Source organism: Lacerta agilis, chromosome 3, assembly GCF_009819535.1.
Source record: "Lacerta agilis isolate rLacAgi1 chromosome 3, rLacAgi1.pri, whole genome shotgun sequence".
In the NCBI taxonomy this organism is placed as follows: Eukaryota; Metazoa; Chordata; class Lepidosauria; order Squamata; family Lacertidae; genus Lacerta; species Lacerta agilis.
The window spans coordinates 115,671,447-115,696,332 of NC_046314.1; the positions used below are offsets into that span (position 1 = coordinate 115,671,447).

Genomic DNA, 24,886 nt, shown 5'->3' on the forward strand with positions numbered 1-24,886 from the left:
ATATATATATATTGTCCAGTGGCACCTTAGAGACCAACTAAGTTTGTTCCGGGTATAAGTTTTTGTGTGCATGCACACTTCTTCAGATACCAAGTTAGGGGTTCTCTCCACATGCATGTATTTGAAGGTGGGGGGAGGTAAAAGGTCATGTTTTTAAGCTCTGGGTAGCCAAGCACAGACAGACTCACAAATTCATGTGTGTGACAAATTCCAGAGGGGCCATCCTGTGAGGCTGCAATAGATTGTAATGGATTGTTTTGGTCACTTCAGCACCAAAAATAAAGAATAGGCCCCCAACTGCCCCGCCCTGTCCTGTCCTGTGTTTTGCCAGAACAAAAGCGGCAGCCACTTCCCCCCAGAAAACCCGCTCTCTAGCGCTAAGTCGGAACAAACAGCAATCTCCGGGGAATCTGATTGTACGATTGCCGTTGGTTCTGATTCAGTGCCAAACCGATTCAGCCGTGTGGATGAGCTTCTTAGAACTCGTGGGCATCCAATGAAGCTGAACGTCCGAGGATTCTGGATTTCTTTGCCGGTGCAGAGTTGAACTGTGGAACTCCCTGCCACTGGAGGCAGCACTGGCCACCAACAGAGATGCCTTTGAAAGAGGACCAGACAAATTCATGAAGGAGGAACAGACTATTGATGGCTCCTAGCCATGACGGCTCAGCTCTGCCTCCACATTGGTGGCAGCGGTGCTTCTGATAATATTTCTATTGGTTTTTACATAACAAATTTTAATTCACATACTTCATGGTTAATTCATAATTGTCCTTAAATAAATTTGTATTCTTAGCAGTTAGCCATACCCCCCAAATATTTCACCATTCCCCCCACATGTCAATTGTGTTGCTAGTTGTAATTCGTTTTTGCTTTGTTCTGTCATATTTTTCACCAATACTTTTGTTTTCGTTTTAATTTAACTTGAATCCTGCTACCTGTCCAAACTCCTACATTATGTCTAGAACCCTCGGTATAGTTACCAATGGGTTCTCTACTCTTATTACAAGGTCATCTGCAAATGCTCTCAATTTATACTCTTTGCACCCAACCGTTATACCTTTTATTTCTTCATCAGCTCTTACATTTTTCACCAAGGCCTCTAAGATAAACAATAATGGCGACAGGGGGCAACCCTGTCTTGTCCCTATTATAATTTTTACTCTTTCTGATACTGCATTAATTGTGGGAATGTTTTGGGATGCAGGAGAGGATATATTGTTTAAGATATCCTATTCCAATTTGTGTTTACAAGTCCCAGAAATTAGCAGAGTTCTCATTCCCCCTTTTTAAACATATACACAGTGGAAAGCTTGCTCAGGTTTGTTAAAACCTCTGTAATAAATGTCCTGGTATTTTCCCCATTAATCCCTATCAAAACAAGACACTACATGGTCTTCTATAAAAGCATAAAAACGTTTACTCACGATAAATCATCTGTTCACGATCGGATCCCAGACAGCAGACTTAAACTTAGTAAAAGCTACATTTACTCAGGAGACTGTTCCATAAGGGGAAAACATCTCCTTTGTGGTCTCAGCCAAGAGAGCATCTTAGCAAAACAGCTTCTTTGAGAACGCCGTCCAAAAGAGAGAGAGATGGAGTGTGGTCCCTGTGGTTTTGTGTTAACCTGCCCAGGTGAGACCACACCCATCTCCAGTTACACAGAGGAAATCCATCCCAGACCAGGGGAAACAGCGAGTTCCGACTGGCTGGCCTAGAGTTCCCTTTCTATGTCCACTCTAGCGATGTTGTGTTTGACTGCTCCTGAGTTTTACATCCCACATACCCCTTCTCGGGCAAAACAACATACAAAAACATAAACAACTTTATTCAACCACAAAGAGTCCCAGCTTGACACGCAGGTTCTGGAAACTCTCCCTCGCCAGTCCCATCGGGGCTCATTAAGAGTCCGGTTTGTCCTCCACCCCCCACCCCCCGCTTTCCCCATCTAGACCCAAATCCCTGCAGACGGAAGCAGGTACGTCTTCCTCCTCTGCTTTGACAAAGAAAGGGGCCTCCCGCAGAGCGAGGCAGCTCCCACCACCTGTCAATTCTTAAAAACCAAAAGGCACTGAGTGCAAATTTCCCCTTTTAAGATGCACGGGACTGCTGGATCTCCCAGCAGTCACTTAGCTACAGAACCTGAATCTCTTTCTCGTTCAGAGATGTAAACACAGCCAGGCTTGGCTTACAACACGCACTGCAAACAGGTTTCCGTGAGGAACAGATGGAGTCTGTACGGTCAGTTAACTTCTCCTAGAATGATTTGCTTAATGGAAGATTATAGGGGCTTCTCACTGCTGGAAGCTTTGCAGAAGCAAGCCGAGAGGTGGGTGTTAATCTCCTGGAGTGAATCAGGAGGGGGGCAGTGACCCCACCCTACAGACTAGGGCTCTGCGATATATTAACAGATCACCCAAAACCGGTATGAAGTCCATATCATGATATCGGTTTCATAATTTTTGACCTGGCAATATATTGACAATCATGATGAGTGCGTGCTACGCAAAAAACACAAGGTGGGAAAAGATGTGAAGCCTGTCAGTGCCTCTACATAGCTGCATCCTTATTTCGGACGTTGTGACATATATTCCTGCATTGCAGGGGGTTGGACTAGATGACCCTTGGGTCCCTTTGAGCTCTATGATTCTATAACAGTGTATACCATAATGTTTAGCTGGTGATATATCACAAAGTTGAAAACCAGGTCCATCCTTATTTCAGACATCCTGATATATCAGTATATCCCGATGTTTAGCTGGTGATCTATCGTGATGTTGAAAACCATATACCGGTATCGCCAACCCTTACTGCAGACCCGTCCAGCTTGCTGGTGCCAAAGCCCTTGTCCCAACTTTCATCATCATCAATAACATTTATATACCGCTTAACCTGCAAAATCCCATAGCAGTTTACGTAAAACGCAGCTAGACGATTTAACAACGCAAGATCGGTGTACAACATTAAAAACCAACAATACAAAGAAATTGATGAGTAAAACAGAGACGCCATCGATAAAACGCTCAGTTATATATCGATAAAACAGGACAAGGTGGTGAATATTATGATGGGTCAGGGATGTGGGTTAAACCACAGAGCGTAGGGCTTGTCAATCAGAAGGTCGGCAGTTCGAATCCCTGCGATGGGGTGAGCTCCTGTTGCTCGGTCCCTGCTCCTGCCCACCTAGCAGTTCGAAAGCACGTCAAGTGCAAGTAGATAAATAGGTACCGCTTCGGCGGGAAGGTAAACGGCGTTTCCGTGCACTGCTCTGGTTCGCCAGAAGTGGCTTAGTCATGCTGGCCACATGACCCGGAAGCTGTACGCCGGCTCTCTTGGCCAGTAAAGCGAGATGAGCACCGCAACCCTAGAGTCGTCTGCGACTGGACTTAATGGTCAGGGGTCCCTTTACCTTTACCTTTAGGACGTGTTCAAAGCTTGCTGTAGTTTTTGCCTCCTGAACAGCACATGGAAGGGTCTCCAACTACTGACCTTGTTGAATGGGAGAGAGAAGAGTCCAGCAACAGCTGGAGTGTCCCGGGTTCCCTATCCCTGGTTTAAAAGAGTAACCCTGCAAGCAGGATTTTGGGATCTCTCCGGCAGGCCTGCTCTGTGGAACCCCTTCACCTGGAGAATGTGGGCTTTGCGTTCCTCTCTCTTTCCCCTGCAGGGGAACAGAAAGAGAGGGAGAAAGAAAGAAAGAAAGAAAGAAAGAAAGAAAGAAAGAAAGAAAGAAGTCGGCCCCATTCGCTGCAAACGTCAGAGCTTCGCACTTTGAGCATCCACCCAGAAAACGGAAGGAGGAATGTACCTCTGGAGAGGAGGGCCACTTTCCAGCACCACGCCAGCCTGACGCCGCAAGGGTCTGCCACGGAGAAAGCCACATGGAAAGGATCAGCCATGCTCTTTGCCCATGCAAGGAGACAGGCCAGGGGAGGAGGGATTCTGGTTCTCTGCTATGCGCTGCTCCTAGCTAAGAAATGCAATTGCAGGTGCGAGGAAACCTTGCTTGGTGTATAGCAGGGCTTTTTGCACCTGCTGGGAATTGTGCCGGGAAAGAGAGAGAGAGAGAGAGAGAGAGAGAGAGAGAGAGAGAGAGAGCGCAGCTTTGCCATCTCCAGGGACTGCTCTCCCCAGAAGAGGCTGGCAGGAGAGTCTCTGCTGAGTCACAGGGATGCTGAGGAGGCAGGATGGAAAAAATGGGTCCCCTTTGTGTCTTGGGCAGTGGGGACTGAGTTGTGGGTGCGAGGTGGGGGTTACGAGGAGGGCTTTAAGGTTAACCACCCAGGCGGTGTTCAAGACCGGGGGGGGGGGAGCACAGAAGAAGAATGATGCCGCTTTCTACCTGCGTCAATGAGGTCTGCGTTGAAGGCAGGCAGGGAAAAAGCAGAGTTAACAGACATCCCCTTCTCCTTGCACTGTGTGGGGTGGGGGGTGGGGTTGTTGCTGGGCGGAACAGCCTCCCTCGGAAACAAAGACCCATGGAAAGCAGCTCCAACCACACGGATCATCAGCATGAAGAGCGCGTGGCGAGGAAGCCAGCCTTCGCCAACCTGGCGCCCTCTGAATGTGTTGCACTCTAATTCCCATCGGCCCCAGCCAGGAAAAAACACGCAGGGAAAAAATCAGAGGCACAAACATAGGATGGAGGGCATCTAATGATTGACAATTAGATATAACTTGGAAGGAAAGATAGACGGTAGATGTAGAGATAGGTTAAGTGTTTAAGATAGATGAAATATGAGTTAAGATAATAGTTAAGTTTAATTAAGTAGGTAATTTTTATGGTAAATAAGGTTTTGCAAGATGTTTAGAAATTACTAAAGATGATAGACAAGGAACGCAGGAGGAGGAGATAGGAGGAAGTCAACCTACAATGTGGAGGACAGTTATTAGTTATAAATAATGAGATTTTTTATTTTTTATTGTTGTTGCAGTTCTGTTTTTATTGTAGGTATGTTTTTAAATAATTGTATTGTTGTGTTTATGTTTGATTATGTTGTAGTTGTTTTTGTCTTGTTTTATAAAATTCAATAAACCCAGCCGGATGGGTGGGGTATATTATTATTATTATTATTATTATTATTATTATTATTATTATTTCTGTCTTTTCCCTGACAGGGACTCAAGACGGCTTGCAGATAAAATAGAAACAGCTAAAAACTGGGGGGGGGGGGGTGCAGACATTAAAAACAATTAAACATTCATATATATATGGGAGGATCGGCAGGGGCAGCAGACCCAGCCTCCAATGGGGACACCTAGATGTTTTCCACACACGTCACGACCCATCCAGTCTCCCTCATCCTATTGTTGCACCTTCTGATTTCTGTTTTAACAAGATCCATGCCTATCCAACCCTCTACTTGGGGGAGGAGACCCAAAAATGTGACCCGTCCTCTTTGCCCCCGGCTCCGCAGTCTGAAATTGTACCAGCCAGGCAACAAACTGTCCCTAAAGAGGGTTTAAAATAATTTAAAAAAAAAAAAACTGCCTCCTGCTCCTGATCAGTTCTGTGAATAGCTTGGTGGAGCTGCCAAGACTCATTTAGAACATGAAAATACATTTAAGGTTTTGATTATAATACCTTAATGGCTCATGCAGGCACCAAAGCGGCTAAATAAAGGTTGCAATCCCGACTGGCAGTGGTTAAAGATGAATTACTGTAATTATCCTCTATTAGATCAACTTTCTCAGCTCCAAAAGTTTCTGATTCGGTGTTTTTGTGCTGTCTTGTTTGTTTGCCGGCGAGGCGCGAGAGATCTGACCTGCCGCCTCATCTGGGTTATCTAAAAGTTGGCAGGTTGAAGACAGGCAGAAAGTGAGGAGGAATTGAAGAACCTTTTAATGAGGGTGAAAGAGGAGAGCGCAAAATATGGTCTGAAGCTCAACATCAGAAAAACTAAGATCATGGCCACTGGTCCCATCACCTCCTGGCAAATAGAAGGGGAAGAAATGGAGGCAGTGAGAGATTTCACTTTCTTGGGTTCCATGATCACTGCAGATGGTGACAGCAGTCACGAAATCAGAAGACGCCTGCTTCTTGGGAGAAAAGCAATGACAAACCTAGACAACATCTTAAAAAGCAAAGACATCACCTTGCCAACAAAGGTCCGTATAGTTAAAGCTATGGTTTTCCCAGTTGTAATGTACGGAAGTGAGAGCTGGACCATCAAGAAGGCTGATCGCCGAAGAATGGATGCTTTTGAATTATGGTGCTGGAGGAGACTCTTAAGAGTCCCATGGACTGCAAGAAGATCAAACCTATCCATTCTCAAAGAAATCAGCCCTGAGTGCTCACTAGAAGGACAGATCCTGAAGTTGAGGCTCCAGTACTTTGGCCACCTCATGAGAAGAGAAGACTCCCTAGAAAAGACCCTGATGTTGGGAAAGATGGAGGGCACAAGGAGAAGGGGACGACAAAGGATGAGATGGTTGGATAGTGTTCTCGAAGCGACTGGCATGAGTTTGGCCAAACTGCGGGATGCAGAGAAGGATAGGGGTGCCTGGTGTGCTCTGGTCCATGGGGTCACGAAGAGTCGGACACGACTGAACGACTGAACAACAACAACAAAAAGTTCCTCTGCATCGTTCAACTATGGAACTCCCTGCCTCAGGAGGGAGTGATGGCCACCAACCTGGGTGGCCCTAAAAGAGAATTAGACAAATTCATGTCTGAAAGAGGATTGGACATATTAGCCCAAGGGACTCGAAAGTTCAGCCCGGCCTTCCTTCTGGCTGTTGTTTCACCAAAAAACGGAGTTTGGCGATCACCAAGTCCTAGTCTAATAGATTACTGAATATTGCTTTATTTGATATAAGTTGCTTATGCTAAAGTTATTGTGACTTTTTGAAATGGATCAGATTGCTACTATAAATGTTTGATGTTTTATGATGATTATTATGTGTGTTGGAAGCCACTCAGAGTAGCTGGGGCAACGCAGACAGATGGGATGGGGTATATATATATATATATATATATATATATATATATATATATATAACTCACAGTTCCGTTCCAGTTGCAACCACAGCATCTCTCTTGCACAAACTGTGCATCCTCCAGCGAGGGGAAGCCAGCCAGCTTTTCGGCAAAGTCTGTCCCCTTGTCAAGCAGCTCTTGCTATTAGTCAGTCATACCTCTCTGTGTATGGGACACAGGTGGCGCTGTGGGTTAAACCACAGAGCCTAGGGCTTGTCAGTCAGAAGGTCAGCGGTTCAAATCCCCGCGACGGGGTGAGCTCCCATTGCTCGGTCCCTGCTCCTGCCAACCTATCAGTTCGAAAGCACGTCAAAGTGCAAGTAGATAAATAGGTACCGCTCTGGTGGGAAGGTAAATGGCGTTTCCATGCGCTGCTCTGGTTTCGCCAGAAGCAACTTAGTCATGCTGCCCACATGACCCGGAAGCTGTATGGCGGCTCCCTTGGCCAGTAAAGTGAGATGAACGCCCCAACCCAAGAGTCGTCCGCGACTGGACCTAATAGTCAGGGGTCCCTTTACCTTTACCTTTACCTCTCTGGGTGGCATAGTGTGGCCTGTGGCACTGGGTGCAAATTTCTGAAGGGGTGCAGCCATGCGCCCCCACAACAGGCTCCCTCATAGAGGCTGGAGCCGGGAAAGCACTGCCAGAGCCACGCGCTGGAAAGAGGCACACAAGGTGCCAGCCAACCGCCTTAGGGACTGCTGTACCCAGCTTGGATTAATTTTGAAAACTGGCATTTTGGAATTGGGACAGGCACCCTTTCAGTCCTCCCCTTTTACCCCCCCCTATCGGCCAAGTTATTGATGTCACAGTGTCAGAGTTTGTCTGCATGTGTTGATCTAAACTGCCAGGAAAGGGAAAAAGAAATTTAGTGGGAATTTTGACCCTAGAAGCAGGGGAGAAAGCTAAGGGGAAATATGGGCATCCGGGCATCAGTCAGGGCAAAGACCAAATTCCTTTGTGTATGTGTTTTTAAGAGGTTGATCATTTTATGCAGCTGTAGAGGCACAAAGAAAGTTGGGCAACTTGAACCAACAAAACACAAAGGATTTTCAGATGAGAGAACTTGTATTATTCCTAATGAGAAGGGGGAAGTGCAGGGGAGGTTAGCAAGTGGAATAAAGCAGTAGAAACCGAGACACAAAATTTGTACAAAGACTATTATAAAGGTAAAGATAAAGGGTAAAGGGACCCTTGACCGTTATGTCCAGTCGCGGACGACTCTGGGGTTGCAGCGCTCATCTCGCTTTACTGGCCGAGGGAGCCGGAGTACAGCTAGGTGGGCAGGAGCTGGGACCGAACAATGGGAGTTCACCCCGTCGCGGGGATTCAAACCGCCGATCTTCTGATCAGCAAGCCCTAGGCTCGGTGGTTTAACCCACAGTGCCACCTGCATCCCATACACAGAGAGGTATGACAGACTAATAGCAAGAGCTGCTTGACAGGGGGACAGACTTTGCCAAAAAGCTGGCTGGCCGAACAACGGGAGCTCACCCCGTTGCGGGGATTCGAACCACCGACCTTCTGATCGGCAAGCCCTAGTCTCTGTGGTTTAACCCACAGCGGCACCCGCGTCCCACAAAGACTATTATAGCAGCAATCAATACAGGAGTCTAAAAAGGTTGCTCGCTCGCCTATGGTGAATAAGAACCGATTCCAGGTAAACACTCGAGCCAATTGCGTAAAAGGTCTTTTATTTTCCCAAGGAGGAACAGAAGCACTTGTGGGCAGTTGGATATTAAAAGTCTGCATGAGCCAGAGGCCACAGAAATTACTCACTTGCAAGGCTGGAACAAGGAAGGGCAACCAAAATGGTCAAAGGCCTGGAAACGATGCCTTATGAGGAATGGCTTAGGGAGCTGGGTATGTTTAGCCTGGAGAAGAGAAGGTTAAGGGGTGATATGATAGCCATGTTCAAATATATAAAAGGATGTCATCTAGAGGAGGGTGAAAGGTTGTTTTCTGCTGCTCCAGAGAAGCGGACACGGGGCAATGGATTCAAACTACAAGAAAGAAGATTCCACCTAAACATTAGGAAGAACTTCCTGACAGTGAGAGCTGTCCGACAGTGGAATTTGCTGCCAAGGAGTGTGGTGGAGTCTCCTTCTTTGGAGGTCTTTAAGCGGAGGTCTTGACAGCCATCTGTCAGGAATGCTTTGATGGTGTTTCCTGCTTGGCAGGGAGTTGGACTGGATGGCCCTTGTGGTCTCTTCCAACTCTATGATTCTATGATTCTATGATTCTAGATGTAAAAGAGAGAGATTCGACTGGTAGCAGCTGGGCAAAGAAGAGAGGTGTTGGACCTTCCAATTCAATTCTACAATTCTTTGCATTTATGAAGACTGAGGATGGGTTTTCTGAGTGCTGGAAAGAGCCAAACCTGAGCCAAAGCAGTCCCCCCCCCCCAGCCAAGGATGAAGTTTGCAAGAGCGTGTGTTTAAAAGGGAAGCTTGGAAGTGTACCAGGCATGCCAACTAGGGCATCCTTGTTCAAATGCTATGATTCTATGAAATGCGACTATATCTGCACGAACGCATTCTGCTCGGAGAATCTGAGCGCCAGGATTGCAGAACAGAAAGTTTTAGTCCTCGGATTCTCTATCTCTCGCCCCAGAAATGCTCAGCAAAAAGGCCATCTCTCCTCCCTGCTGCCGCCTTCCGTGTCACGGCAAGGAGATGGGCATTGGCAACGGGAATGGCGCAGAGAGGCAGCGGGGTGGGGGGTGGGAGAGAGGCAAGTCTGCCCTGTGGATAACTGGCATTTGTGACAAAGCCAGCAGCAGAACATGATATCAGCAGCAGACCATGATATCAGCACCCGAGGAGAGAGCAAATCGCTAGGCTGGTGTCTCTCGTCCTCGGAGAGGCTAAACAGCTTCCCTTCTTTTGCAGAAACTCCAGTTAATCAACAATCACTGCAGGGGGAACCCAAAGTCGAGTAGCTGGAAATCTCAACAAGAGGGTTTCATTGCAGGATGCGAAGAGTGTTTTATTGTTAACCTGGGCAGAGGCAGCGTGGTGTAGTGGTTAGTGCGTCGGACTAGGACCTGGCAGAAACCAGGGTTCGAATCCCCCCTCTCACATGGACACTTCACTGGGTGACCTTGGGTCAGGCACTGCCTCTCGGCCTAACCTACCTCACAGGGTCGTTGTAGGGATACAATGGGGAGGGAAGAGAACCACAAACTCCTTGGAGTTATAAGAACTTACAAACTTTGGCTTTTGTAGGGGAAAAATACATAGAAACTGTGTGTTTCCAGGAGGATGGAGGATCGAGCAGTCATCGTGTGGGGTTTCATTTCCCATGTTTCACCCCCCATTCACAACAGCTGGGGTAATAGGGACGTCTCGGTTTATATTGGCATGTCACGATTTCTTTCTCTTGCTATAATTTGTTTGTATACAGCATATGGTATGATGCAATAGCTTGCTGCTGTACTTTTCGGCTGTTAATAATGGTAATAAAGGGAAATAAATAAGCAAGGAAACTCTGAGAGGGAGGCGGCAGGGAGAAGAGGGTGTTTTGTTCTCGCTGAGCAGAGGCAAGCATCTCTTGGAAGGTGCTGCCAGAATTAGCACTCGTGCTGTTTAGCATCACAGCATTGGGGGGGGGGGGGGAGCTGTGCAAACACACCAGCCATGACATCCTGCAGATTTGCTTAGTGGGGAGGCAAGTGTCAGATCAGGCTGTCACATGGCATCGAGGGCAGCCGCCTGAGAAGCCCCTCCTTGCTGAGCAACATTAGCAGATCCCAGAAAGCCACAAGCTGCCTCCATTTCCACACTCCGACCTGTGTGTCCGTCCGTCCCCCGATCTAGGATATTAATTCTGGCTCAGAGACCGTATGTTAAAACCTGCTTGAGAATCCAAAGTCCCAGATGATGTGGAAGCTGGCAAATCCCCTAAACCTTCCCGGATTGGAGCAGATCTAAATCGAGTTTCCTTTTTTCACCTCGCCTTTTTTCACACAGAATTGTAGAGTTGGAAGGGACCCAGAGAGTCATCTAGTCCACCCCCCGGCTATTTGCTTCTCTCCTCCAACTACTTGAAGCGAAAGGGGCAGAACTGGACACTCGGATAGCTCAGTCAGTAAAGCATGAGACTCTTAATCTCAGGGTCCTGAGTTCGAGCCCCACATTGGGCAAAGAAGATTCCTGCATTCAGGGGGTTGGACTAGATGACCCCCTGGGGTCCCTACAATGCTACGATTCTATGATTCCCAACATTGCCCTGGAATCTGTTCGTTTATTGCATTTCCATCCCACCTTGGAGCTCAGGATGGAGGACACAACAATCCTGTGAGGTGGGTTGGGCTGAGAGACAGTGAGCTTCATGGCCGAGTGGGGATTTGAACCCTGGTCTCCCAGGTCCTAGCCTGACACTCTGACCATTACAACATGCTGCCTGTTTCCAAAGCAAGGGTGGCCTGTATGCAATTCTCGCTCTCCATACATACTTAAAAAGAATCACTAAAATGCTATTTTCATAATGCCGTCCCACTTTTTCCAAAATATTCAGGGCAGTTTGCTGTAAATCATATTGCTAAGAACAGAACTAGAAGCTCCAGTTATATATAGATCCATCCATTTTAGGAAACCGAGTTCTTTTCTTAATGGTGTTTAATGTTGTAAACCACCCCAATGCTTTCTGATACGGCCTTATAGAACCACTTCTAAATATAGAAATAAAGGCATGCTTGCAGCTTCTGTGTTGCCTCCGAAGGTCCCAAGGGCAGGTTGCATTTGCAAAGTTCCCACTCGACAACCCAGGCAATTGCAGAGTTCAGAAATCGAGAAGGATCCCCCAGGTCAACAACAGACTTTAGCCCAAGGGTCCCCAACTTGGCGCCCCCAGAGGCCTTTGCTGGCACCCAGAGGGTCCCACCACCCCCTACTGAAATTAGGCTTCGAGGGATAATGGCGCGTCTCCTTTTGGGATGTGCCTGGCACAAGAACCCTGGAAGGAAGCCAAACCGTGGAACTCCCTGCCACAGTAGGCAGTGGTGGCCACTAACTTGGATGGATTGAAAAGAGGATTAGAAAAAACCAGGGAGGAGGAGAGGGCTATCGAGGGCTCCTAGCCAGGAAGGCTCTGCTCTGCCTCCGCAGCTGCAGGCAAGGATGCTTCTGAATGCCAGCTACTGGAAACTGTGGGATGTGAAACACGGGAGCAGTCAAACACAGCATTGCTAGAGTGGACACCAAATGTCCGTATAGTTAAAGCTATGGTTTTCCCAGTAGTGATGTATGGAAGTGAGAGCTGGACCATAAAGAAGACTGATCGCCGAAGAATTGATGCTTTTGAATTATGGTGCTGGAGGAGACACTTGAGAGTCCCATGGACTGCAAGAAGATCAAACCTATCCATTCTGAAGGAAATCAGCCCTGAGTGCTCACTGGAAGGACAGATCCTGAAGTTGAGGCTCCAGTACTTTGGCCACCTCATGAGAAGAGAAGACTCCCTGGAAAAGACCCTGATGTTGGGAAAGATGGAGGGCACAAGGAGAAGGGGACGGCAGAGGATGAGATGGTTGGACAGTGTTCTCGAAGCGACTGGCATGAGTTTGGCTAAACTGCGGGAGGCAGTGGAGGATAGGGGTGCCTGGCATGTTCTGGTCCATGGGGTCACGAAGAGTCGGACACAACTGAACGACTGAACAACAATAGAGTGGACACAGAAGGGGAACTCTAGGCCAGCCAGTTGGAACTTGCTGTTTCTCCTTGGCAGGTAAACAAAACCACAGGCTGGTCACCATCTTTCTTTTGGATCGGCTCCTCAACAGAGCAACATCTAGTTAGGGCAAAGAGAGGACAAAGGGGCTTTCTCCCGCACGGAGATAGTCTCCACATGTATACTATTTTCTAAGCTAAAAGTCTGCCTTCTGGGATCTTATTGTGAACAGGATGATCTATGTACGTAAACTCTTTTTATGCTTTTATAGAAGACTGTGTCGTGTCTTATTTTGAGAGGGATTAAAAGGGGCAAATACCAGGACATTTATTACAGAGTTTCTAGAGAACCTGAGCAAGCTATCAGCTGTGTGTGTTTCAAAGGGGAATGTAAGACTCTGCTAAGTTCTGGGACTTGTTAACTCAAGTTGGAATAGGATATCTTAAACAATATATCCTCTCCTGCATCCCTAAACATTCCCACAGAAACCGCAAGAGGGGAGAGTTGGTCTTGTGTTCGAGTCCTGCCTGCAGGTTTCTCCCACAGGCATCTGGTTGGCCGCTGGATGCTGGACTAGATGGGCCATTGGCCTGATCCTGCAAGCTCCTCTTCTGTTTTTAGAAAGCTGCCTTATAGGACATCTTTTATCCAACTCAGTATTGTCTATAGTGGCTTTTTAGAGTTTCAGACTGAGGACATTGCTAATAATTGAATTATAGAATTGTAGAGTTGGAAGGGACCCCCAAAGGTCATCCAGTCCCACCCCCTGCAATGTAGGAATCCCAGCCAAAGCATCCCTGACAGACGGCCATCCAACCTCTGCTTAAAAACCTCCAAGGAAGGAGAGTCCACCACCTCCAGGGGGAGACCATTCCACTGACAAAGAGCTCTTACTGGCAGAAAATTTCTTGCTACTTGGAGCCATTGGTTCGAGGCCTACCCTCCGGAGCAGGAGAAAATAAGCTTATTTGCTTTTCCATGCGGCAGCCCTTGAGATACCTGAAGATGGCTATCCTGTCTCCTCTGTCTCCACTTTCCCAGGCTAAACATACCCAGCTCCTTCAACCTTTCCTCATCAAGCTTGGTTTCCAGACCCTGGATGTGCCAGGGATTGAATCAGGAACTTTTTGCATGCAGAAGAAAGTGCTCTGCTTCCAGGTATCAGGAAAAAATGGAAAATTACCTAACAGTCTGCACTGGGCAAGATGAGGTCATGATCGAAATTGGCGTCAGAGATCTTTGTGTGATGTTCCTTGCAACGAAAACTGAACGTAAGTCCCTTTCAAAGCTCATGTTTATTTTGGGCAAACATCACTGTATATCCAGAATTAATGGACAGGCAAAGATCCACACACCACCACCCCCCAATTTATCTCAGTCACATAAGCTTCTTAAAAACGCACAGATAGTTTTCATTAGATTACAAATGGCCGGAGGCTTAAGAAGTGATTTGTGTCGGCCAGATCCTGCGTCAGCGATCTCTTACACTTTTATCCTGAATTTCCTCCCAAGAGTGCAGTTCTCCCCTTAGAAATGTAATTAAAAAAAATACTGTGCGAGGGGTATTGTTTCTGTTTGTTATTATGGGATGCATTTCTAACACTGACAGGTAGGGTTGGGAGAACCTCCTGCCTGAAATCTTGGAGATCTTTTACTCCTGCAAAGTGTACAGTTATGAAAATAATAATAATAATAATAATAATAATAATAATAATAATAATAATAATAATAATAATAATAATTTATTTGTACCCCGTCCATCTGGCTGGGTTTCCCCAGCCACTCTGGGTGGCTTCCAACAAATATTAAAATACATTAAAATATCACAGATTAAAAACTTCCCTAAACAGGGCTGCCTTCAGGTATTTTCTGAATGTCAGGTAGTTGTTTATCTCCTTGAATTCTGATGCGAGGGCGTTCCACAGGGCGGGTGCCACTACCGAGAAGGCCCTCTGCCTGGTTCCCTGTAGCTTAGCTTCTCACAGGGAGGGAACCGACAGAAGGCCCTCGGCGCTGGATCTCAGTGTCCGGGCTGAATGATGGGGGTGGAGACGCTCCATCAGGTCTACAGGACCGAGGCTGTTTAGGGCTTTCAAAGTCAGCACCAACACTTTGAATTGTGCTCAGAAAACAAACTGGGAGCCAATGTAGGTCTTTCAATACCTGTGTTATGTGGTCCCGGCGGCTGCTCCCAGTCACCAGTCTAGCTGCCGCATTCTGGATTAGTTGTAGTTTCTGGGTCACCTTCAAAGGTAGCCCCACATAGAGCACATTGCAGTAGTCCAAGCGGGAGATAACAAGAGGAACATGAGGAACGGCTTAGGGAGCTGGGTATGTTTAGCCTGGAGAAGAGAAGGTTAAGGGGTGATATGATAGCCATGTTCAAATATATAAAAGGATGTCATCTAGAGGAGGGTGAAAGGTTGTTTTCTGCTGCTCCAGAGAAGCAGACACGGGGCAATGGATTCAAACTACAAGAAAGAAGATTCCACCTAAACATGAGGAAGAACTTCCTGACAGTAAGAGCTGTTGGACAGTGGAATTTGCTGCCAAGGAGTGTGGTGGAGTCTCCTTCTTTGGAGGTCTTGAAGCGGAAGCTTGACAGCCATCTGTCAGAAATGCTTTGATGGTGTTTCCTGCTTGGCAGGGGGTTGGACTGGATGGCCCTTGGGGTCTCTTCCAACTCTAGGATTCTATGATTCTAAGAGCATGCACCACTCTGGCAAGACAGTCTGCGGGCAGGGAGGGTCTCAGCCTGCGTACCAGATGGAGCTGGTAGACAGCCACTAGATGGAGAAATACTTTGACCCTGTATAAGGCAGATTTCCGTGCTCCTAACCTGGCGACTCATCCCTCCTCCAGAGATTTTGCAGGCTGCCACAGATCGTGATCCTTCCGGGGAGAATAAGGAAAGAAAACCTGCCCACTAGAAAGGAGGGGTGCAAAAATTGTATTCCTGCAGCCTCCCTCCAAACCACATCCCTTCCTCTTCCTTGCAACTGTGAATCAGAGCCTCCTGTGATTCAGACTATACTCCCCTCCAACCATCCTGGAAAGGCAAACCTGGAAATCTTGGTACCAACATCCAGGGGCGTCTTGCCCATAGAGGCAAGTGCCGCAGGGTGCCAGGGCGCCAAGTTCGTGAAGAGTTCTGGAGGGTGCCTGGGAAGAGGCGGAGGCTGGATGCGGGACCCCCTGGCACCAGCTCACTGCCCTCGCCCACCGCACCAAAGCAACTCCATGCCCGGAGCCTCTGCCTGCCGTAACCACCACGGCATGGGTGCCAGGGAAGAGGAGAAGGCTGAAGAAACACTGTGCCTGGGGCCTCTGCCCTCCAGCTGCTGCCAGCCTCCTCCAGCCCCGCAAAACTGCCCGCAGCGCTGTAAAAAGGTCAGCAACTCTGGGAAACGGGAACTTTGAACCACGGCGCCGGATAGGCTTAAGACGGCCCTGCCACCATCAACCTCGAGACAGGCAGATCATGGCACTGCCCACCTGCAGGCTTGCCAGGGAACTAATGAGACAGGCTGTCCCTCAAATTATAGCACGAGGAGGTGGAGAATGACAAGTGATCCGTGGAAGAGGGAGAACCAGCTCTGCGTTACTCATCCCTTTGCCTGTCACCCGCTGGATTTTCCGACACGCATGCTAAAAATGGCAGCAAGGATAAGCTTTCCAGCACCAGGATCAGTCAGAGAGGAACTTGCCGCCTTGCCAGCTTTTGTCTACTTATTTATGACTGTGACCGTGGTTGCCGTGGTTTGTATAGCATCGTCCAGTTTTAAACACCTTCTGCAATAATAATAATAATAACAACAACAATTTATTTATACCCCACCCATCAGGCTGGGTATCCCCAGCCTCTCTGAGCGTCTTCCAGCAAAATGTTGTTGTTTTGTTGTTTAGTCGTGTCCGACTCTTCATGACCCCATGGACCAGAGAACACCAGGCACTCCTTCCACTGCCTCCTGCAGTTTGGTCAGACTCATGTTGGTAGCTTCAAGAACACTGTCCAACCATCTTGTCCTCTGTCGTCCCCTTCTCCTTGTGCCCTCCATCTTTCCCAGCATCAGGGTCTTCTCTTCTCATGAGGTGGCCAAAGTATTGGACCCTCAACTTCAGGATCTGTTCTTCCAGTGAGCACTCAGGGCTGATTTCCTTCATAATGGATAGGTTTGATCTTCTTGCTGTAGTGAAAAGCGGATATCAAATCCAAACTCTTCTTCTTCTTCTTCTTCTTCTTCTTCTTCTTCTTCTTCTTCTTCTTCATCATCATCATCTCCTCCAGCACCAGAATTCAAAAGCATCATTTCTTTGGCGATCAGTCTTCTTTATGGTCCAGCTCTCACTCCCACACATCACTACTGGGAAAACCATAGCTTCAACTATACACACCTTTGTCGGCAAGGTGATGTCTCTGCTTTTTAAAATATTAAAATACAATAATTCAAATACAATAATAAATATTAAAATACAATAATTCATCAAATATTAAAAACTTCCCTAAACAGGGCTGCCTTCAAATGTCTTCTAAAAGTCAGATACAGCAATACCTCTGGTTACGTACCATCTTCCTTGAGAACCCTTTGGGTAACGAGCTCCGCTAACCTGGAAGTAGGTGCTGCTGGAAGTGAACTTTGCCCTGAGATGCGAGCGGAAGTTTCGCACTGCTGGCGCATCAGCAGCAGGAGGCCCCATTAGCGAAAGCGCGCCTCATGTTAAGAACGGTTTCAGGATAAGAACGGACCTCCAGAATGAATTAACTTCGTAACCGGAGGTACCACTGTAGTTGTTTATTTCCTCGACATCTGATGGGAGGGCATTCCACTGAGCGGGCGCCACCACCAAGAAGGCCCTCTGCCTGGTTCCCTGTAATCTCGCTTCTCACAGGGAGGAAACTGCCAAAAGTTCCTTGGAGCTGGACCTCAGTGTCTGGGCTGAACAATGGGAATGGAGACGCTCCTTCATGTCTACTGGGCCAATGCTGTTTAGAGCTTTAAAAGTCAGCACCAACACTTTGAATTGTGCCCAGAAGCGTCTACTGGGAGCCAATGTAGGTCTTTTTTTTAAAAAAAAAAATTAAAATAGCTTTATTTAATTTCAGACTTCTAAAATACAACCATATCAAATCAACCAATAGAAACAAACAAACAAACAAACTCCCTAAGAAACATATAATCTATACATTATAATCCACAAAAAATAATATTTGAAAAAACAAAACACAGAAAAAAGCAACAATTATAGATAACAATTAAAAATTGACTTCCAATTGTCTGTGTATCGCTTCCCTTAATAATGAAACAAAACTTGCTATACCTTATACAATGCTTGAAAAATATATAACTAAATAAATAGCTTACATTTTCATATAAATCTCCCCACATATATCTCAATCTAAGCAAATCACCAAATCTGTTCTTATACCTTCTTTTTTCAGATGACGGCAGCAATTCAAAATATATCCAAACAAAGATCTAAGGCTGAGTGGAAATATGTGGAAGGCTATCCAATGTAGGTCTTTCAGGACCAGTGTTATATGGTCTCGGCAGCCACTCTCAGTCACCTGTCTAGCTGCCACATTCTGCACATTCGTCCCCAGACAAGGCACAATCCAAACAGTGGGCAAGGGGACGGCAGGTGCATTTAAAAGAAAAGCACAACAACAGGAAACAGGCCCTCGTGGCAAAGAACCGTTTCCCCATCTGGAGAAAAGAAATGGTTCGGAAAGGGCCTAGTTTGGAAAGCTCGGGGGTAGAACATCAGCATCAGGTGGAGGAGGTCTCAGGTTCAATCCCAGCATCACCAAGTAGAGCTGGGAGAGACACCTGCCTGGTAACTTGGAGAGCCATTGCTGCCAGTCAGTGCAGACAGTACTGAGCTTGATGGTCCATTGGTCTAATTCTGTATAAGGCAGCTTCATAGGTCTCTGGAAATTGCAGGTTGCAGGTGCCAGTTGTCTCTTGAGTGGAATGCTATTCCACAGAACAAGGGCAGCCCATGCTAAAAGACCTGCTCTGGGCTTCTGAGATCTTTGCAACTTCAAGAAGAAACTCTCCTGCTTGTGGGCTACTCGCTGGGGCATTTGGGACTCAGCTACACGGGTCGATTATAACGTTAAAATGCATTATAAAAACGTGACACCAGAGGGCACTGTAGAGCAGTGATCCATCGTCAGTGGTCAATTGCATTGAGAGCTATATTTTTAACGGAATTTTTGGAAATGTTTTTCATATCAGTGTAGATCTAGCCCTGGTTATGAACATTAGACCCTAAGAGGAGCCTGCCAATGGCCCACCTAGGCCAGCATCCTATTCTCAAAATGGCCAGATGTCAGGAGATGTCAACATATCGCCCAAAGCCGGTTTGAAGTCCGTACCGTGATATCAGCTTCATAGTTTCTGACCTGGCAAAATATCGCGAATCACGACGCATGTGTGTTTGCTATGCAAAAATCACGATGTGGGGAAAACCATGAAACCAGCCGATGCCTCTACATAGCTCCCTCCTTTTTTCAGACGTTGAGATTTATTTTTATATCACAATGTTTAGCTGGTGATATATTGCAAAGCTGAAAACCAGCTCCATCGTCAATTCCAGATATATCAGTATATTGTGATGTTTAGCTAGTGACATATTACGATGCTGAAAACCAGATACCGCCCAGCCCCAGATGCCAGTGGGTAACCAGCAAGCAGGATTCGACCGCAAGAGCAGCTCTCCCCTCCTGTGCAAATTGAATGCTGGAGCATCTGGGCGCCCTTTTGTGAGCCTATTTTCACATGCAGCACAATGACACACAGTTCTGCTGAACGCGGCACTACGTAGCCAAATTAGCTCCCTTCTGGCTGTCTGGCCCAAAGAATGCGGTATTATTTTAAAAGGGGAGTTTTAAAAACAATACAAACCAAGCTCTCTGCAGTTCGCATGTGGCTCATCCCTTCCCGCTAATGACTTCTTTAGCAGGGATTCATTCCGGCAGGGTTCACAGCAATTAGCATTGCTGGTTTTTAATTGCATTTCACTTCTGCCGTCTCAGGCAGGGTGCAGCTGTCATGGGGGCAGGCCTCTCTCCCCATAGGTCCTCCTTCCACCCCCTGCCCCACTCTCCAGGAATTGTCAGAAGGGACTGCCAAGTGCTGAGAGACAGCAATGCACACACACACACACACACACAGAGAGAGAGAGAGAGAGAGAGAGAGAGAGAGAGAGAGAGAGTCCTGATCCCGGCTGCAAGACATTTTCTCCGACTCCTGATCCCGGCTGCAAGACATTTTCTCTGTACCACAGTCCAGAGCGGCAAAAAAAAAGGGATGGTGTCTGTTGCAAGCCCAGCCCCAAACTCCATGTTTTAAGGTGCTTCGAAACAAAACACGGACCTGAGGAGCAATCAATAATTATGCCCTCCTCGAGGGGAGTATTTGCAAAAGTGGCGCATGGACAGCTCGAGCTTCTCTCCACCGGTACAAAGAAACACAGGTTGGTCCCAGTTCTCAGATCAGCAGGTGAGGCGGTCAACCTGGGTCTGAACTGCAAACACTTTGGACTGCAGGTGGGTTTCTGCCATGTTCATTTACTTAACACCATTTCTATACCACTTAATATATTAAAAACTTGGTCGTCTGTCATGCACGCTTTAGCTGAGATACCTGCATTGCAGGGTTCCTTCCAGCTCTGTGTTGAGGCTCCGTTCTCTTGCTTCTGTGGTTCTGGGACTACACTTGCTTTAGCTATTTCGCTCTGCAGGCACATATTCTGGGGTATATCAGCCCTTAGACCTATAGTCCGACCACCTGAAATGCAGGAATCTTAGCTAAAGCATCCAGGATAGACCTCTGCTTAAAATGCTCCAACCAAGGCGAGTCCACCACCTCCTGTGGAAGAAGAAGAAGAAGAAGAAGAAGAAGAAGAAGAAGAAGAAGAAGAAGAAGAAGAAGAAGAAGAAGAAGAAGAGTTTGGATTTGATATCCCGCTTTCTCACTACCCGAAGGAGTCTCAAAGCGGCTAACATTCTCCTTTCCCTTCCTCCCCCACAACAAACACTCTGTGAGGTGAGTGGGGCTGAGAGACTTCAGAGAAGGGTGACTAGCCCAAGGTCACCCAGCAGCTGCATGGGGAGGAGGGGAGACACGAACCTGGTTCCCCAGATTACAAGTCTACCGCTCTTAACCACTACACCACACTGGCACTCTGGAAGACCGTTCCACTGTCAAACAGCTCCTGCCCTCATAAAGTTCTCCCCAATGCTTAGGAAACCAAACCAATATGGCCCAGTCACCGTCAACCTGGTGCTGTCTGGTGGTTTTGGACTACAACTCCCATGGTTCCCATGGACTACAACTCCAAAAGGTTCCAAACAGCCAAGCCACAAGCAAAACCTGCAACCCCCGGAGGATGGCAATCGTGCCACCCCCAAGGCGACAGCACCCACAAACCTGGTTGATCTGGAGACATCCCAGCCATGCGCTGCGACAAAATAGACCCCCATGAAACAATGCACAATTGCCAGGCCAGAAATGCCGAAAGTCGAGGAATAACTCCAGTACCTGGAATTGTACCCGCCTTGCAAGGCTCAGGGTAGGAAGTTATCTGAGCCCCCCGGGATCATCTCTGCTCGGCTTGTAAAAGGAATCCCAGCTGAAATGTGCTCTGCAGAGAATCCACCCCGGGCGGGAAGGCCGGGATCTGGTGGCGCGAATGCCCCCTGCCCTCCAGGATGCAGAAGGGACGGGCGCAAATTTAATCATCTCTCCCTGCGCGGCGAAGGCTCCAGGAGAAGGAGGGCTTTCGCCAGCTGCCGCAGCCAGATGTTGGACATTAGCGGCCCTCTAAGTGTAAAGGATTTGCCTCTGCGAGCAATGTGGCTTTCGGAGGGGTCAGGGAAGGATAAAACACAATCGGACTAAGTGTTTTGCAGGATGCAAGCCAAGGAAAGGGAGACCAAGCTGGGATGAGCCGGGAAGGGAAGCGGCAGAAGCAAAGAACTTGGGCCGCGAAGGCTTTCTGGGTGACCTTGGCACCCTGAAATCGGCGTTAGAAACTCGGGTATATAAGCTAGGTGCCAAATAGCTCCTTAAACCAAGGTCAGAGTCGCCAAAACGGAACGTCTAGTTGCCATCTTGGGGCAAGACGGGTCAAAAGTCTTTTGTTGTTGTTGAGGTTGTTTTTTGCAAAATCTAAAAAAACATCACTGTCTACAACATTTCTGTCCGGATTTTCACTTTTTGAAACGTGCCGACCCTATGCAACACTATAAAGTCTCCCACGGGATATAGCTGATCTATGGAAGGAGCTTTGTGATATGAAAATAGAGAGAAAGACCAACCTTTTCTGCAAGAAAACCCTTAAAAAGGGCAATTTATAAAAAAAATAAATCCACAGGGGTTCTGGTATATTTATAATGTATAATTTATAATGTAGGGAAACCCAGCCAGATGGACAGGGTATAAATAAATATATGACAGCGGCAATAAGAGATATACAAAAACAGAAAACAAAAGCAGAATGGAAATACGTGGAAGAATATTTAAGAAAAGAAGGTTTGAAAACGGAACTAATGATTTGCTTAGATTAAGTTACGCACATGGGAAATTTAAACTATATAAAATTTTGGTTTTTGTTGTTTTTTGTTTGTTTGTAAGAATGAGAGTAATTAAATTATTAGTTAGATTAATGAAATGAGTATTATACTAAGTAAATCGTTGTAGAAGCAATATGAAGTCATATTTTAAATTTGATGTATAATTTGAAAGCGACTATTGTAAATTTATGTCTGTTATTATTTGTGTGATGTAAGATTTAATGTTTTGTTTTGTTTTATGTTTGAAGTCCATTTTTTAAAAAAAAACACAAATTTAATAAAGGCTTATTTTAAATATAAATAAATAAATAAATAAATAAATATATTATTATTATTATTATTATTAAGGTGCTGACACAGAAGTTTCTCCGCCTCCCTTTGCTGGTTTTAAATGCAGGCTTAACATACCCATCTACATCAATAAATCTATATATGACTTGCATTGTAAAAATAATAAATAAATAAATCTGGCCAGTTCAGAGGACGACCTTGAGCTGGGTTAAGAACTTGGAGAACTGAAAAAAGAAAAGTCCCTTGATCCATACATATCGGCCAATTCCGACCTCTTTTTCTTAATGGAGACATGGACCATTTATAATGAAGGGATATTCTTCACAACTGTGGGGTGAGGCAAGTGAAGGCAAGAGACAAGAAATCTGCTCTAACCTTGTTGCCTGCTCCTGCTCAGCTTGCACAGGAAAAAAGCATTTGGGTTCCTGGAATTCATTCCGATTTGTGCAGGTAAAATATAACGGAAAGAATTCTAAAGGAGGATGGATTAGTGTGTGAAAACAGCCCAGATCCGAGGATCCCCAGATGGTGGAGACGTCAGGCGTCCAATCCTGCCACCCGGGCATCTTCATTTGGTCACATGTGGCTTCTTTCGAACACAGCGTCCGCAATCTAGCAATGCCGATCAACCTCGCAGGGGTGTTGTGTAAGGATGACACAACTGTGGGCACCACAGTTTAAGAAGCTTGGAAAAGAGGGGATATGAGAGCCATCTCTGGATATCTGAAGCGCTGTCACACGGAAAGCTGGTTTTCTGCTCCTCCAGAAGGGAGGGTACCCAAAGGTCATCTAGTCTAACCCCGTGCAATGCAGGATCCGTGGGGAAGGAAAAAGAATGGATAGGAGTTGTGCAAGAATGTGGAGGCTTCCCATTTCCAGTGGAGGCTGTGCAGGAAAAAAATTCCTGGGGAAATTGCACTCCTTCCTGTGATTTGAGGTTCGGCACACAGCTCCCCTTGCATTATATCTGAGGACAGGGAGAGATATTTTGGCAAAGCGTCAACAAGACAGCAATCCACCAACACTTGACAAAACGCAAAGACGTCACTGCGGCGGAGATGTCAAGCAGATGGATTCAGGAAGGAATCCAGCAAATTATCCCATGTTTGCAAATTGCACGATGCCAGCTTTTTACAACTAGTTATACAGTGTATATTTAAGGTGTCAAAAAAGGCCAGTTAAAATTTAATGTTCATTTATTGCAGCACTTTTTAAACACAGGCTTGCAGACAAGTCATACTTAAGTTTACAAGCCCTCAAATGAATTTAATCCCACCATCGCTATCACCCTGCATTAAAAATATCCATGGGATGTCTTCCAAGAGAGGCTGCCAAGAGGAAGTCTCTGCCATTGTTCGACTTGAAGCCTCCCCCCCCCCCCGGATGTTCCCTGGAGAAGCAGCAAGGCGGTTCGGCTGCCCTTACTGGGCAAACGGCAAACGGCTGAGCTCAACAAGCCCATTTTACAGATGGAGAACTAAGGTGAGGCTAAAAAACAGGACTGGCCCACTGCCGCCATGGCAAACTATCCTAAAGGAAGACTTTTGAGCTAAGGTTGGATGGCCATCTGTCGGGGATTCCTTAGCTGTGGTTCCTGCACATTCTAGGGGGTTGGACTAGAGGACCCTTTGGGGTCCCTTTCACTTCCACAGTGTTGTGATTCTTTGGTCCAGCTAAACTGCAGCAAGTCTGTTTTGTTAACTGGGGAATCTCTCTCCTTGGTAGCTATTCCATATTAAGCATTGATCTTCCGAAGGAAATAGAATATTCCACAAAGCACAGACATAATTTCCACGCAAACAGCTCAGCCAGCAGAGCTCGAGACTCTTAATCTTAGGGTCATGGGTTCAAGTCCCACATTGGGCACTGCAGCAGGATGGAATAGGACAGGTGACCCTCAGGGTCCCTTCAAACTCTACAAGTCTGTGGAAGCAATACAGGCCCTGCAAGGGTTAAGTACTGCAGTTGAGATGCACAGCCATATCAAAATCCCAAAACAAGCCCAACCCAAGTATCACAGTTTATTCACGAAACATGATTCATCCATGACTGGGATGCAAGCCAAAATAGATTAAGAAAAAGGAAAAAAAAACCAAAAGTTTGCAGTGATATTTGCATCATTCTTTGAACTCATCTTTACTCCCTCCACCACAGATCAGGCACAGAACGTTCATGGACATTCAAACAGGAAGAGTCGGTCACAGATAGAACTGCCCTGCAAGCAGAAATGCAGCAGCTAAGGATTTAGAGCTCCTGGCTCCAGGCAGCAGAGCAAAACCAGTCAACGAAACAAACAAAAGAACTGGGGGAAGTGGCAATCCTAGAAGGAGGTATTTTCAGCTCACCAACCAAACTGATTCCTA

General features: G+C 46.7%; 1 protein-coding gene across 4 annotated transcripts in view; it reads right to left on the minus strand.

Moving 5' to 3' along the window:
* Positions 1–24,886, minus strand: part of EFR3B (EFR3 homolog B) — a 115,082-nt gene that overhangs the window by 59,715 nt on the left and 30,481 nt on the right. The window lies entirely within an intron of this gene.